The 15593-nt window shown below is 37.6% G+C and overlaps 1 protein-coding gene across 4 annotated transcripts in view; it reads left to right on the top strand.

The window, feature by feature from the left end:
- The window catches only part of pax7b (paired box 7b), a 56313-nt gene that overhangs the window by 33395 nt on the left and 7325 nt on the right, over positions 1 to 15593 (top strand). The window lies entirely within an intron of this gene.

Here is a 15593-nt window from a genome sequence, read left to right as displayed (position 1 = left end):
ATGCTTTAAAATATACCACTATTATCAGTACGTTTAATATTTGATCCATTGTACTACATTAAAAAAGGCACTGCATGATAGAAATGACCTGGCTTTTAGTTTGCGAAAATGTGAGAGAGGTATGCTCATTTTTAGATGCGCTTTTGCACAATTGTGTGGATGGACTGCTTTACAGCCTCCATCGAGTGGAGAAAATGTGCTGTGAATCAGTAAATGTGCTATGATGGCTGTGTGCCAGAATGAAATGCAACCCTGCTGGGTTCACAACACCAACAGGTGCACACCCCGCTCTCACTCTTCTCATGTGCCAGCAGAACCAGAGCGCTTTCTCACTGCAACCTCTGGAAAACACATTAAACAGCACTGCAGCTTAGTTCGGATGAAAATTATGCAATGCCAGACCTAATCTCCATTAAGCCCGCTTTTGGACCGGGTCAGAGCTATGGACAGATTTCTATGGCCTTGAATGCATGTCTTTTCAGTGTTTCATCCTCTGGTGGACATTGAGACCAGTCCAAACATTGGACACGTGGAGAAGGAATGAATGCGGTAATAAAGCTGTAGCCTGCTTTACTACTACAGTCATTCCTCCTCCTACAACAGATGCTTTGTGCAGGCGGGTGATTGGGTTTTACAACGGGAGACGTTCTGCTTTGGTGTGTCTGATATGTGCAGGTTTGTTTTGTTGTTGTTAGATGTCGTAACTGGAGAGGAACACAACACACACCCGTTTTAATGAACAGGTTTTACTAAAACCAACCATTCAGTATAATCAGTCATGCTTTTTGTTTTGGGACTCGTAGCAACAACGCCAGCCCTCAAGGCACTCGAGTCATCAAGTAAAGCTTCTAGTGTGTCTCATTATTATTATTATTATGAGCATTACTGCATTTGCTCTCTGCAACATTAGTGTCAGGTTGATTAGGCCCTAGTTATGATGTCTGAGTGCAATATTGACAAAATGAAAAACTACTTTGTTATTTTAGTCATTTCTGTTTATTCTTTTTGAAGATTTGTATATTTATAAACATTTACATATTTATGCTTGCATTTTATATTTATTCTTTTAGACTTTTTATATTTAATCTTTTATAAGTTTTTATTTTATTTTCATATTTATGTCTTTTTTATTTTATATTTATTCTCTTACAAGATTTTTATATTTATTAACATTTATATTTATATTTTATTATATAAATTCTTTTTAGTTCCAAAGGGACTAAAACTGTTAAATGAAACAATATAAGTGATTCATCATAAACAGACAGTAACAAATGTAAAATATAGGCTACTATAATTGTAAAAAAGATTTTTAAAAAACTGTTCACTTCTCCAGTGAGAGTGCATTTAAATGACAAGGATGTACTAAAAACAGCAAAATTTATCCTTCACATTTTTTTTGTGCACATCGACAACGTTGCGATCTCTGTTCACACGGATCTGGGAAAACAACTAAAAACGTTGTATTCTGCTGCCAGGCCAGTAGGTGGCGATGCCACTTTGTAACAAAACACTATGTGCCCACAGGTATAGACTGAACGCGTAATACGCATGCACATGACGTCACAGTTTTGACAAATTCACATTCTAATGGTTTACACAAAGACAATAACTGTGTCGTTGTCAAAAACTTGCACTTTAAAACCCTTTTTCAAAAGTTTTCATTTTCATGCCCCCAAAACCCTGTTGTCGTGTAAATGAATGTACGGTGGCTGAGAGAGCTCAACGCGCTGCAACTGAAGAAAACACATGCAAATAGAAAAACACCCACAAATTAAGAAAACATCTTCATCAGTATTACAACACATGGGTGCTCCAAATACAGAAACGCGCTGCAAATAGAACAGAACACAACGGGAATGTTTCCAGGGGACCCCAATAAGTGACGAACCCGGCTGGGACGTGCTTATAGCTCATTTGTCTTATAAGTCTTTTGAAATGTTTTTGTGCAAAACATACAGAGATTACATGTTTATGACATATAACTTTGTATAGCCTACAATATGTTCAATGTCACCAGAATACAAATGAGAAAAGAAGAGTTAATAATGAGCTAAAAAAAAAAAAGATAGAGAAAAAGACCATGAGGGTAAGATTTTAATCTATACATCTGTTACACAAATTTTGTCATGTTATGTTTAAATAAGTTTCATAAGAAATGTTAGGAAATGCAGGGTCCAAAGATAAGACGGCAAGTTTTAAAGTTGAGACACTCACACACAGATACATAACAATACAAAATTTCTGTCGTAAAAACAGCTATTCAGCTGATGGACACATGCGTCATGGGAACATCCCAAGTGAAAATAATGAGTGCGACCCTTCACCAAGTGCAATCCAAACGGCTACATAATGGCACACGAGTGCCCTGCTCACTCCAAAGTCCCCACTTCAAGGGCTCTGCCCTTCGAAGGGAGTAGGGCATAGGGATGCTCACGAGCAATAAGCACTTATTGGGGTCCTCTGGAAACATTTTCGGTGTGTTCTGTGCTATTTGCAGCGCGTTTCTGTATTTGGTGGTGTTGTGAACTTTTGCGGCGCGTTTCTGTATTTGGATGTTGTGAGTATTTGTAGCACACGTGTTGTAAAACTGATGAAGATGTTTTCTTAATTTGATGTTGATGTTTTTCTATTTGCATGTGTTTTCTTCAGTTGCAGCGCGTTGAGCTCTCTCGGCCACCGTATGAATGGCCAAAATGCATATACATTTTGAAAATGGTGTCGTGTAAATGGCCCCTGAATCAAGTGAACTTGATTTTTTTTATATATATACAGTATATATGTATAATGTGCTATGATTTTTGGCTTAATGTGTTTTAAGTGTTATTCCATATAAATAGTTTAGCCTTTTTTTAAGCATTTAAAAAATATGATATGCATTAAATGAGTATTTCGGAGGGAAAAAAAAGTCCTCTATCAAACAAATACATCCACACACTTGTAACAAAATTAAATGACAAATGGCAAAGGTATCTTTTTTTTTTTTTTTTTTTTTTTTTTGCGCCTCTCCATTGCAGTTGGAAGATTTGTGTTTTGGAATGAAGGAACTTTGGCTAGCATTTGATGTTAGGAAGGGAGAGCAAATAGGCTGGGTTTCAGCACTGGGGGATCAGAGGCAGAGCAGTGCTCACCAGCACTCCCTTTGATCCGTATCCCCAGGCCTCCCTGCCTGAGCCACGCGCAAAACTCAGGCCTCACCAGTGATTCCTGACAACTGTCTGCTAGAGATAAGGGAGGGGGGACTCCAACCTCTCTCCTCTCCCCCATTAGCACAGCAGCCACTTTAAACTGGATGAATTATATTTAAGAAGCCTGCACAGGGGTTGCCAAAAAAAAAAAAAAAAAAAAATTTATATGAGTGAGAGAGAGGGGGTGAGAAAGAGAGCGAGAGAGAGGAAGAAGAAGATTGAGTTTTGGTTCACTCCTTTTCCCTTCTTTTTTTTGCAGATTTTTGACTAGACTTTGTGCACCTGAATGTCAGCGAGTGAATCTATGTGCCGTCTCCGCTATTATTACGACTGCGGCATTAAGCCGCCCGCCGGGCACGGTGTCAGCTGGCATGTGTCACCATCGACAAATCAAAAGACTAAATAAATGCATATTTACATCACCCCCTGTGCTCCGAGAGCAGAGGAGAAATACTTGTTAATTAGAACCCGTCTTAAATACAGATGCTGTTTCAATTTGGCAAGAGTTAAAAAGTAAGAGGCTTTAAAAAAAAAAAAAAAAAAAAAATTGAGACCTGCTCAAAAGCTGCCAAGAAAATCAGGGGAATTTAAATCATATCCACTGGCAGAATGTTTTCTGCATGAATTTATTTAGTTTCTCTCTCTCTCTCTCTCTCTCTCATCCTATCTTTTTTTCTTTTTCTAGCACAAGCTGAGTGAAATTGGAGTCTTGTGCATGTGTTAATGAAACATAGCAGGTTTCTCAGGTCACTCAAATACATATGTAAATTTCACATTCAACATCTCCAATGGCTCTAGATGGAAAATAGTTTTTCAGAGGGTCTGTCGTTGAACCGTATGTGGGGAAAACCAGGGGAAAAAATATATATATGGGATGATTTAATTATGATCTCCACAACATAGGCAAGTTTCAGCACTGGGAGTCAGAGAATTTGAATATCTGGAATGCATGAGTCTTATTATTTTGATGGCAAATGCCTTTTGTAATTTTTCGTGAATGAGAACAAGGCTGTAATGTTGTAACGTTTTTAACTTTGCTGTCTATCTCTTGTTTTTGTCTTGTTTTCATTCATTTTACAATACATGGCGTGTATAGTATGGTCCAAACAGTCTAATTTCTCAGCATCCTTTCTTTCCTTTGTTTATTTTCTTCATTTACAGCATCTATTTCACTCTCTCTTCTCTTTTACACAGAGAGGGATTCTTATTCTCTTATATAGATGAAAGGCTGCAGAAGACAATAAAAGCACAATATAAATTCAAGAGTGTTTGTGTGTGCGAGAGAAAGTGAGCTGCTGCATCCTGAAAAATACGGGATATAAGAGAACATGATTTACATTTATCTCACGGAGGCAGCGCAGGAGATGAGGATTTAAGGCCAATACTCTCATTGCATTGTGGGTGAATTAACTGTTAGATGGAAAAATACTATTACCTTTTAGTATTAGCTCAGCATTTACTAAGTAAAAAAAAAAAAAAAACACACACACACACACACACACACACACACACACACACACACACACACACACACACACACACACACACACACACACACACACACACACACACACACACAAAAACACCCAAAGCTGTTTGCATGTATGAATGAGGAAATCTATATATTTATTTATATCTAGTAAAAGTGCTTGTACAATATGAACGTAAATTTCTACAACTATTATTTTCATAAAACTTTATTGAAGTATATTATTTGGTTTGTTTTGATAAAAATAAAAGGCATACTTTTCTCAGTGTTTACATGTTTCTAAACAAGGAACAATACATTTGACAGTTAGTGTGGATGGATTTAAACATGGTAAAAATATTTCATAAACAGAAATGTAAAGGATTTTTTTTCTTGATGATAACCTAATTCTTCAGAAATCTTTCGGAGGGGATTTTTTTTTTTTTGTGTGTGTGATCATGAGTCACTTTGAACACGTGCACCTTTGTGTGAGACCACTTTTCTTTAAAATGAGCAATCTAGCTATTTTATTTTATTTTATTGTCATACAGTGAGTGTGTGTGCAGGGTCACTGGGTATGAACAGAGAAAACTTCCAACAATTATGAACCTGCTCAAACCACCATGGATTGGGGCGGTCAGCTTTGTGCACATGCTTCCTGTTAGCTCCAGATGCCAGTCTGACAGGTGTGAAGTTATGATTAATACTACAGCCTCGCAAAAACTACAACTGCCACTCACCCTGCCCACTCCACAGATTATGACAGACTTTTGTACGCTTGTCTCATTGTTTAGGATTTTGTATGTAAAGCTACAATAGTTTTACAGTTTCTGTGATGTGGGTTTTATAACATCAGAGGTTTTTTCACCTCTGTATCCTTCCCTCCCCCTCCCTAACCATCCTTAGCGATGGAGTCCCCAGCTGGCTGACACTAACTGCCCCGCTCTCTCCCCTCAGACTCCAGCTGAGAGCTATTTCACTATTTATTTACATGTAATTATCCCTATGAGGTGCAGATATTAACTCTGTCAAGAACAATTTGACTTGACATTCTTCACTAGGCCTGCTCCCTGCTGTTTTTAGCAAACAAACACCCCCTTCCTCCCGCCTCCTATGCCAACTCTCCACCTTGCATTATTCTTGGACGGCGTTAGCTGCTGCCGAGCCGATCCTTGTGAAATCATTTAAAGCAGACGTTTCATTTGGCAGAAGCGGAGGCGGCGGCAGCGCGAGGCGTGAAAAGATCGGCGGGTGGGATGAGAGGTCAGAGGGGGATGTTTCTTTCCTTGTGACTGAATCTATCTCACACATCCGCAAACACTGAATAAAATAATCAGATTGCACCTCACACTTTTTCCTATATCAGCTCATTAACCTTTGGTTAACTCCAGGCCTTGTAGCACTTTGGGACATTTAGGGTCCAGTGGTACTGAAAAGCCTTGTCCGTATTACACTAGAGCCGCTTAACAGTGATTGTTATGCAAGATATTTCAACAAAATAAAATAAAAAATAAAACTAAGGGTTGTAGCCTATAGTGACACTGGGCAGAGAACCAGACATGGCTCTCTATTCCTTCCTAATAAAAGAAATATATAGTACCAGATAGAATCTGCAGACTTCTTCCAAGTTTTCTGTGCTGATTTGAGTGGAGAATATGTGAAATTTTGAGATGTAAATACCACTTTCTATCATTCGAAATGCTACTAAATATAATAAACAAACATGCAAGGGTTAGATGATATCTAGAACGTATTTAATGAAACGTTACAATTTTATGGAATTCTGCAGAGCATTTTGTTGCTTTACATCATACATAATAATATAATAATTTAGTTTGCACCTATTTGCCATGTGATAACACTTTACAATAAGGTTCTATTGATTAACATTAGTTAACATTAACATTAACTTACAATGAAAAATACTTCTAAAGTATTTATTAATTTTAGATATTAATTTCAACATTTACTGTAAAATCAAAAGCTGTATCTGTTAATGTTATTTAATGGACCTGAGCAGACATGAACTAACAAAGATCATTTTATATTAACCAACATTAACATTATGAATAAATACTGTAACAAATGCATTGCTCATTGTTAGTTGATATTAGTTAATGCATTAACTATCATTAACAAATGGGACGTCATTGTAAAGTTTTACCCACCATGTTTGTTTTTCATGCTTGTTTTATGTATTGGTTCCTATCATGTACTCTAGGAGCCCTGGGTTACTATACAGGGTTAAAAGAGCCATATGCATAATATTTCCTACAGATAACATGTTGCGAGAAGTGACAGCTTGTCTGGTCGCACGCTAATCGTTCTCATCTGGGCCCAGCTTGTCAATGCCCACTTTCTGTCACTGTCAATCACATGCCTAATTTGAAACAATTAAAGACTCCCCAGCCACTTCACCCTCCGCTTCCACTCTATATCACAGTCTCTCACAGTCAAACGCCCACCCCCACCCTCTCCGCTTTTGGCCGACTCTTCTTTTCACTTTCAATTAATGTGCTGTGGCCAATTAACGCAGTGACATCGAGCCAGGACAGGAAATCATCTATGTCATCTGCTCCCTGCCACTAGGGGAGAGAGAGATCCCACAAAGGTCCCGCTGTAAATAGACGGGTCTTCTAATTACCCACCTCTGCCTCCAGCCGTGACAAAACCACTAATTGATTTTATGCAATAGTGTTTATTTCAGAAATGGCCATTTTGTCTCTCAGGTGGGGGTCTTGCGTTGTGTCTCAGGCTGCTCATCTTTCAAGGCGACTGCACTGATGTCATGATGGTCTGATTCTGCATGTATATGTTTAGAAGACTCATAGTGTCTCCCCTATTAATGGTGCCAGCTAATGTTGGGGATGATATGTGGAAACAAATTTATATTGCATGATTAGCCCCTTGCATTCTTGATATCTCGAGGCTTTACAGTGAACAATATCACAGAAGATACTTTATATAAAGTATTTATAATGGTTAATGCATGTTTAAAAGTGAGTGGTGTCATTTCTGGAATTGCAATCTGTTTGTTTGAGTGTCCTGAATGGATTTGTCATACACTTTTGGATTTGTCATAAAAAACTTTTAAATGGATCAAAAGTGACATTTATTATATTACAAAATATTTCTATTTCAAATAAATGCTGTTCTTTTGAACATTTTATAAAAATAAATAAAAATCCTAAAAAAATTATCATTATTGCCACAAAAATATTAAGCAGTGCAACCGTTTTCAACTTTAAGATATTAAGAAATGTTTCTTGAGCAGTAAATCATCATATTAGAATGTGACACTGAAGACTGGAGTAATGATGCTGAAAATTCAGCTTTGCATCACAGGAATAAATTACATTTTGAAATATATTAAGATGGAAAACTGTTATTTTAAATTGTAATAATATTTCACAATATTACTGTTTTACTGTATTTTTGATCAAATAAATGCAGATACTTTTTTCAAAGACAAAACTGTACTGACCCAAAACTTTTGAACAATAGTGTAACAATATTGTCCTCTGGCGTGAATTTGGAGAAAAGACATATTTATCAACTTAATTATAGAGATTATTTTTAAATTGTTATATTTTGTGTATAACTATTATTATTATTATTATTTGTAACAAATTGTTTTTACAATTCTGTATGGTTTCACTTTCACACAGAAAGGCACACTTTACCTTTAACTAATCAGCACTGAGTCATGATTGTGTTGCCCTTATCTGGGTGGAATTGCATCACTCATCACAGCATTCTGGATCTACCACGCTCAAATGTCCACATTTCCATTTATGCATTTGCCTGTTTGCTTTCTTGCCTCTTGGCATTGTTTGCTAGTTGATTCTGGCATTGTGGGTGTTGGGATGTTTAAGGATTACGGTTTCTCTCTGGAAAGCGACTTCCCGACAAAGAATGGCAGTGCTTCTTTAATTACGGTGGCATTGCATCATATTGCCCCTGAAATGTAATGCCGAAGTCACTGAGTGTTTTTATAGTCGTGTCACTCAAGAGAACATTGTGCTCTGTTTCCTAATCCTCAAATCCAATATCATTTTTGGAAGCAATGCCTTTTTTTATGTATTTACTGTATTCATACCGCATACATCCCCCTTAAACCAGTTTATTTACTACAGCTGATCTATGTAAGTATGATATTAAGACTTGAGGTCTAGAAGGGTAGGACATGTAACCTTTAGCTGTGCAAGATAGCCTTATGACATCAACCCTTGTAATTCCAGCTTCCTGTACAGGTGACATTTTCCCAACATGCCTGTGTATATTCCAGTAAAATGAGAGCCGCTCTCTTACACACCAGCAAATCCAGTCTTGGACAGATTAAGCTGAGTGTGAATGTGTGTAAAAAGAGAGATTTTGTGTGTGTGCAGAAGCAGGGCTGAGTTAGCTGGCACATAGACACACACTGTCCTCCTAGAGTCTCCACCCACATTTGTCCTTCTGTGCTCTCTCGCTCTCTCTCTCTCTCTCTCTCTCTCTCTCTCTCTCTCTCTCTCTCTCTCTCTCTCTCTCTCTCTCTCTCTCTCTCTCTCTCAGAGCAGGTGGACAGGCCAGATTCTGGGCTGTATTGTCAGGGATTCTGAGTGTCTTTTTATGCTATTATAGCTCTCTACAGAAAACTCACCTATGAAAAACCTACAGCATAACACTTGTTATTCTCTGACAAATCATGTTACGAGTGTATTTTCGTTTAAATACAACATATAATCTATTGACATAATAACTGGAAGCAGATATTTTATATAAATTATATTACTGTTATATTAATATATTTTATAATCTATACATGTAATATATATGACACACTTTATATTAGTATAATATATAATGAAATGTATACACAGATTTGAACCAAAAAAATGGTGCAGGATACAATGTAGAAATTGCTTGTATATGTAAAAGTAAACATTTAAATAGCAAAAATAAATAAATCATTAAATCCCATGTGAAGTTTTGAAGTAGAAAGAATGAACTAGTATTTTCTTGTAAAATGTATACTCCAATAATTTTGGATTTATTTAATATCAAAAAGTATATATATATATATATATATATTAAGTATTCATTTATAGATTTTGAGTCAGTTATTTTCTATGGCTTTTATTTAACCTTTATTTAACATAGAACAGGGGGTTGAAATCCCGTAACCCCCAAATTTACTTTAACATTGTATTGTACCATTTTTCCAGCAAGCCCTAAAACTCAGTTTTTTGAATTCCCCAAATTACAGTGGTTTATGTAGTGATTTAGTGATTATTGATATATCACATTGTTAACAGTGTACTGTTATTAAGCCGTCTTCTGTGGAAGTGTTTAGTTCCAGTTTTGTTAAATTAGCCTCTCTGTTTTCCCCCTTTTAGAGACCAAAATCACTGTCATCACACTTCAGTTTTGTTCCAGCTAAGCATGAGCCTGGTTCCATTTCGGCACACACAAAAAAAAAACTCCAACAAAGAACCAAGTCACGTCAAACATTGACTCAGACAAAAAACTATAATTTGACAGTTAAGGAAATTATGGTAGTGTGAAAAGCTTTCCTTTTTATTGCCTCTGCACTGTTTGTTTATCTGAAAGGATGCACATTGTATCAATTTCCAGTTTTACATTTACACTGCTGCAGGCTAGAGGGCTCTGAAGTTGAGAGAATTAATTACTTTTCATTATTATTTATAAAGTAATCTATCTGTGGAGAGACAGAAAGTGAAGAGGAGCAAGGGAAAGGAGAAATGCCTGCAGCTATGTCCTTTAAACTGGATCCTGCCTGGCATTATCTGCACTAGCAGCTCTCACACAGACCGACAACAAATGAAAGCCTAGCTACTGGGGGGATGCTTCACAGAATGAAAGAGAGCGCACGAGTGAGAGAAAGAGGAAATAGTTGGGTGGGGGGGTGGGGGTTGAGGGTTGTGGGGGTGAGGGGTTCCTTTGAAAGGGCTCAAGAAAGTTAAGTGTGTCTCAGCCAGGGTGTACGTACTGTGTGCTTGTGTGTGCCGGGCTGGATTTGTCCTCTGGTGTTTGTTGGCCTGGAGAGTCGCACTGCCTGGGGATGTTGTTTGTCAGCCAGATTGATTGGCAAATATTCCAGCTTCCTCCCACCAGCCCTATCAGATACAAAAAAGGTTACACATGTGGAAAGGATATTGATTTTTACTTAGCAATGGTAGTATGGCAGGAAATAATAGATTACAACTCTGCATCTGGCAGGGCTGTCGACTCCACTCGGTTATAGTCTAACTGCAGGCAAGGTCATCCAAGTTATTATTTATAATTTTTGCCCTTTAACAGAATCTTCGACTGATACTCAGTTTATTTACACAATATAAAAAATTAATACAGATAAATATGACAAATGAATACCACATTTGGCATATTTATCATTTTCCCAAACCTTGATACACATGGTATCCCAAATACATAAAAATTTCTATGGGGGCAAATGTATTATTTTAAATATTTTTATTTTATTATTTTGACCATTTTATAATTTTATTTTATTTTCAAACTGAGGGCCAACGTTGTTTTCTATATATGCTAATTATCTAACTTGTATTTAGCCTGAAACATTTAATTTCATCCACTTCTAAAAAACAGGGTTCGTACAAGGTGCTTAAAGTAGCCCACTTGAATTTGACTGTCTGAAAATTAAGTCCTGGAAAACCCTTGAAAACAGCCATATTCACGAAGAGGTACTTGAAAAGTGCTTGACTTATTTAAATACAAGATATATGGAATTTAAATTATGTCGAAAAAACACAAATACAATCTTTACACGCAAAACTAATACTGCGGCCCCCATCAGACCTTTCTCGATATGAAGTACTGTATGCCAACATTATAATATAAAATATTATTTAATGAACAATAATAGCCATTATAAACTTTGTATTTAAAATATATTATTAAATGCATTGTAAGTCGTATTTTGGATACCTTAAATCTGTAAAAAAAAAATACTAAAGATATTGTTTGATAAGTGCGATCTCTGATTGTAGTCCTTGAAAACCAAAAAAGCAGTGCTTGAAAAGTCCTTGAAAGTCCTGGAATTTCATTTTACAGTATCTGTACAAACCCTGAAAAAAAGCTGTCTTTTCCCGTGACAGAATCGTGGCTGAGAAATGAGCCCTTTCTAAAACAGAGCCAGACTCTGTCGTTTCTAGCCCTTCTGTTTTGCAGTTGTCCCACTGTGAGTGCAGTAGCCCATGTAAAGAGTTCACAGGCAGTCCTGCTGTTTGTTAGTGTTTGTGTTGTGGCTCCATGTGCACTTTAAGTTGAATGTCCTAATTACAGCTGGCTGGGCGCAGCGGTTTAAGGCAGGCCTCTCTCCGCGGTGCACTGTGCGGCGAGAGGATTGAGCTGACAATAGCCTCACCACGTGCTGCCTCTCGTGATAAAAGCCAGGCTCTACCTCTCACCGGGCTGGAATATTCTCCGTTTGCCACTTTAATTGATGTCAATAAGGTTATGCTAAATTTGAAGATTTGAATAATTTGTCTTCCAGCACAATAATGGCATCACCCAGGCTACAGGCTGCTTAAGCGAAGGGCTGAATGGAGGTGTCAGGCACCCGGCGCTCTCCCACCTCTCTGCCCACATTCTGGGCTGACACCCCTTGTGTTAGCATCCCCCGCTCATCTGATTAAAACTCCACTCCTGGGGAGATGCTGAACTTACATAGGCTCAAGCTTTACTATTAGCTCAAATTACCTCATATTACAGTGAAACGTCAGTATTTGGGGAATATGGGATTACAGAATTTCACGACTTCATTGCGGATTGCTGGAAATTCTTGTTATTCCTAGTTTAAATGAGCAGAGGTATAGATATAAAAAATATTAAGAGTATTTCACATAATAAATATGTCATTATTTACTCTTTCAAAACCCATTTGCTGTTATTTTCCCATCAAAACACAAAATGAAGAATCTTCATGCAGCACTTTATACCATACAGCCACAGTCACACTAGACTTTAAGCACACAACATTTCTATGGACACAGAAACGGTTGTGATATGATGTCACGCTTTTTTTATAAACATGAATTCAACATAAACAAATAGTAATATATTCAAAATGTAACCATAGATTTAATATACTCGATTTTTAATTCAGCCAAGACAAGAAGTCATGCCGTGAAGTATCGATCTTCTACTGGTCACACGTCTTCTTGTGATGTGAATTCACAGGTCAGAGTTCACCAAACTTGAACTTTGGAATGCAGCAAATTGCGACACTTTTCGCGGGAGCTTGCGTTTCCAATCTGACGCATTCGCATGTGTATGAATGGAAGGTGATGGAACAAAATGTGTAGTGTGACCGCCCCAGTGTGTTTAAAGTGACCACATCTGTCAATCAGACTGTGTTCATCACATTTAAATTTCACAATTTAAAAGCTATTATATGACTTCAAAAGACTTGGAATATAGTGTCTGAGTCATATGAACACCTTTATGATGCTTTTGTGGTGTTTTTTCTTTTCTTTTTTTTTGGAAGCTCCAAAAGCATAGAAGCTTCGGAAGCTTGTCCATGTCCCACGTCGTATACTAGCTTTTTGTGATGAACACAATTTGTGATAATTTGTTAAATCAGACATGGCACCTATGGTGAAGGTTGGATGTCAGTGCTTGTCTAATGATTAAATGTCATTCATGTTAGATGACATATTATAAAGACAAATAAGACATTACTCTGTTATTTAAAGTCGTAAAGTAGAGACAGATCTTTTCTTTCGTATTGTGACATATATCTGAATGAAATGGATTAAAAGAAAAGTGAAAAATGTGGTGACATGGTTCAATCCATCGGTTGTTGATTGGATGGAGGCAGATCTGAAAGCGAGCTTGCAGTTGGCTGTAAGAAAGGGGCGGGTTTAAACAATTGGTTTACTGTAAGATCTATGACATTTTGATTAAAAATTACGAGAACAATTTGAAAAATATAAGAAACCTGCATTGATGAAATGTTCACAATAAGATCAAAAGTGTGCATATAGAATATATACAGGTTGAATTTCATTTCATACCGACTTTTAAAACTGCATCCAACACTATAGTGCTGCATTCAGACCTGAGCATTTCATTTAACGGCTAGAGCTGAATATAATTAGACTTCAATTAAGCGCCTGTTAAGTCTGTCTCCCCTCCATCTGCCCATTCAGCCCCCTGTCGGGCAGGCGGTTTGCCCCTGACCCATCGCCCCGTGTCCAGGGTCAAACACCAGCGCTCAGTGGTGTGACAGCCCGCCATGTGCTGCCCCGTTAATTAACACATTTCCCTCTCTCTCTCCACTACCTTCATCACAGGAAGTCTCCTTGGCCAGCTCATATCATATATCACATGCGCCACAACTGAGAAGAGGGACTTTCCGCACTCAAATAGTCCAACATGCACTGTTTCAAGTGCCCTTTTATGTATTTAATATGTTTCAAGTGCTCCATATTTTCCTGGAAGCTTTGGGAGGATATTAGTCTAAATTCACTTATCTGTTTAGGCCATGCGTCTGAGCATGTATGCACACTGGTGGTGGTTGTTTCCTTGCGTTAGTACATTGGTTTATTTCCCAATGTGCAGCTGACTATTCTGGAGTCCTCTGTCAACTCCTGGGTTGTATCAGACTTCAACAAATAGCCCATGGATGTTGTTTTGAGCGGTGCATGTGGGCTTGATTTCGCTCGCAGCAGCTCTGTGATGGACTAATTGGTTTAGCAGGTTGGGTCCTGAGACGGCCAAAGGGCAGCGGGGCGTAGCGAGCCACAACGTGAACCTGATGTTCAGGAGGATGCTTTGTTTCAGTCTGCGGATGGGGAGCATGTGGCAGGCAGAGCAACCTCCTTTCACACACTTTTTCCCCCCTCTGTCTCCACCCCTTCTATCCGGTTGTTTCACATTGGTTTTCAAACAGTTTTTTTTGTTTTTGTGAATAGGTGTGTGTGAATAGGTGTGCGTGTGTGTGTTTGTATGTATGAATATATAAATGTGATATATGTAGTTTAGTTGGTTAGTTAGTTAGTTTATCCTTTATTGTCTCCCTTAGGAGAAATTTGTCTCAAACACCAGAGAGCAGGACAATCAAGAGAGCAGGTCAACACCCAACAATCCACAATACAGTCACACTTCATCCATACAACACACATAACATTTCCAAATGGCATATCAGTCATTTCACAATTTTAATATTGCACTATACCTACAAATAAGACATTACACAATGCCCTACACATCTACCCACACACACCAATATTTACTTATTGCATTGATAATGGGATAAGAGAGAATTTATACCCATTCAACTAACAGGTTGGTGCCGTATACCTCCTATCCAAGGGCATCAGCTCATACTCCTTATAAAGAATATGTTTTGGATCACAATAGTTTTAAGTCCAAGCGTCAACATGTGACGAGTTAGGAGTGAGAATGTGTTGCTGAAAATTCAGCTTTGCCATCACAGGAAATTAAATTTTGAAATATATTAAAATAGAGAAATAATTTTAAATTGTAATAATATTTGAAAATATGACTGTTTTTACTATATTTTTTTATCAAATAAATGCAGCCTTGGTGAGCATATGAGGCTTCTTAAAAAAAAACTTAATCATTCCAAAATTTGGGATGGTGGTAGAATATATTAAAATATAACCATAGTTATTATACAGTAATATTGCACAGTTTATTGGGTTATATTTGCTGTAAACAATTTTACATGAAACAAGGACAGACCTTGTCAAGTGTCTAATCTCGCAATCTCTGGGGGCATCTACTGTAATATGAGTGTTTATTATTTTAATCATTCATGAGGGTTGAGACTGTGGGATGGCTGAAGGCTCCAGATTAAACTCACCCTGGGAGCTTGTTATAAAGAAAAGCCTTAGGACAGACAATCCTGGCACTCTCTGAACACCCCCTTCTACCACCCAGCTCTACAC

Source organism: Rutilus rutilus, assembly GCF_951802725.1.
Source record: "Rutilus rutilus genome assembly, chromosome: 13".
NCBI lineage: Eukaryota > Metazoa > Chordata > Actinopteri > Cypriniformes > Leuciscidae > Rutilus > Rutilus rutilus.
This window is presented reverse-complemented; position numbering and strand designations above follow the sequence as displayed.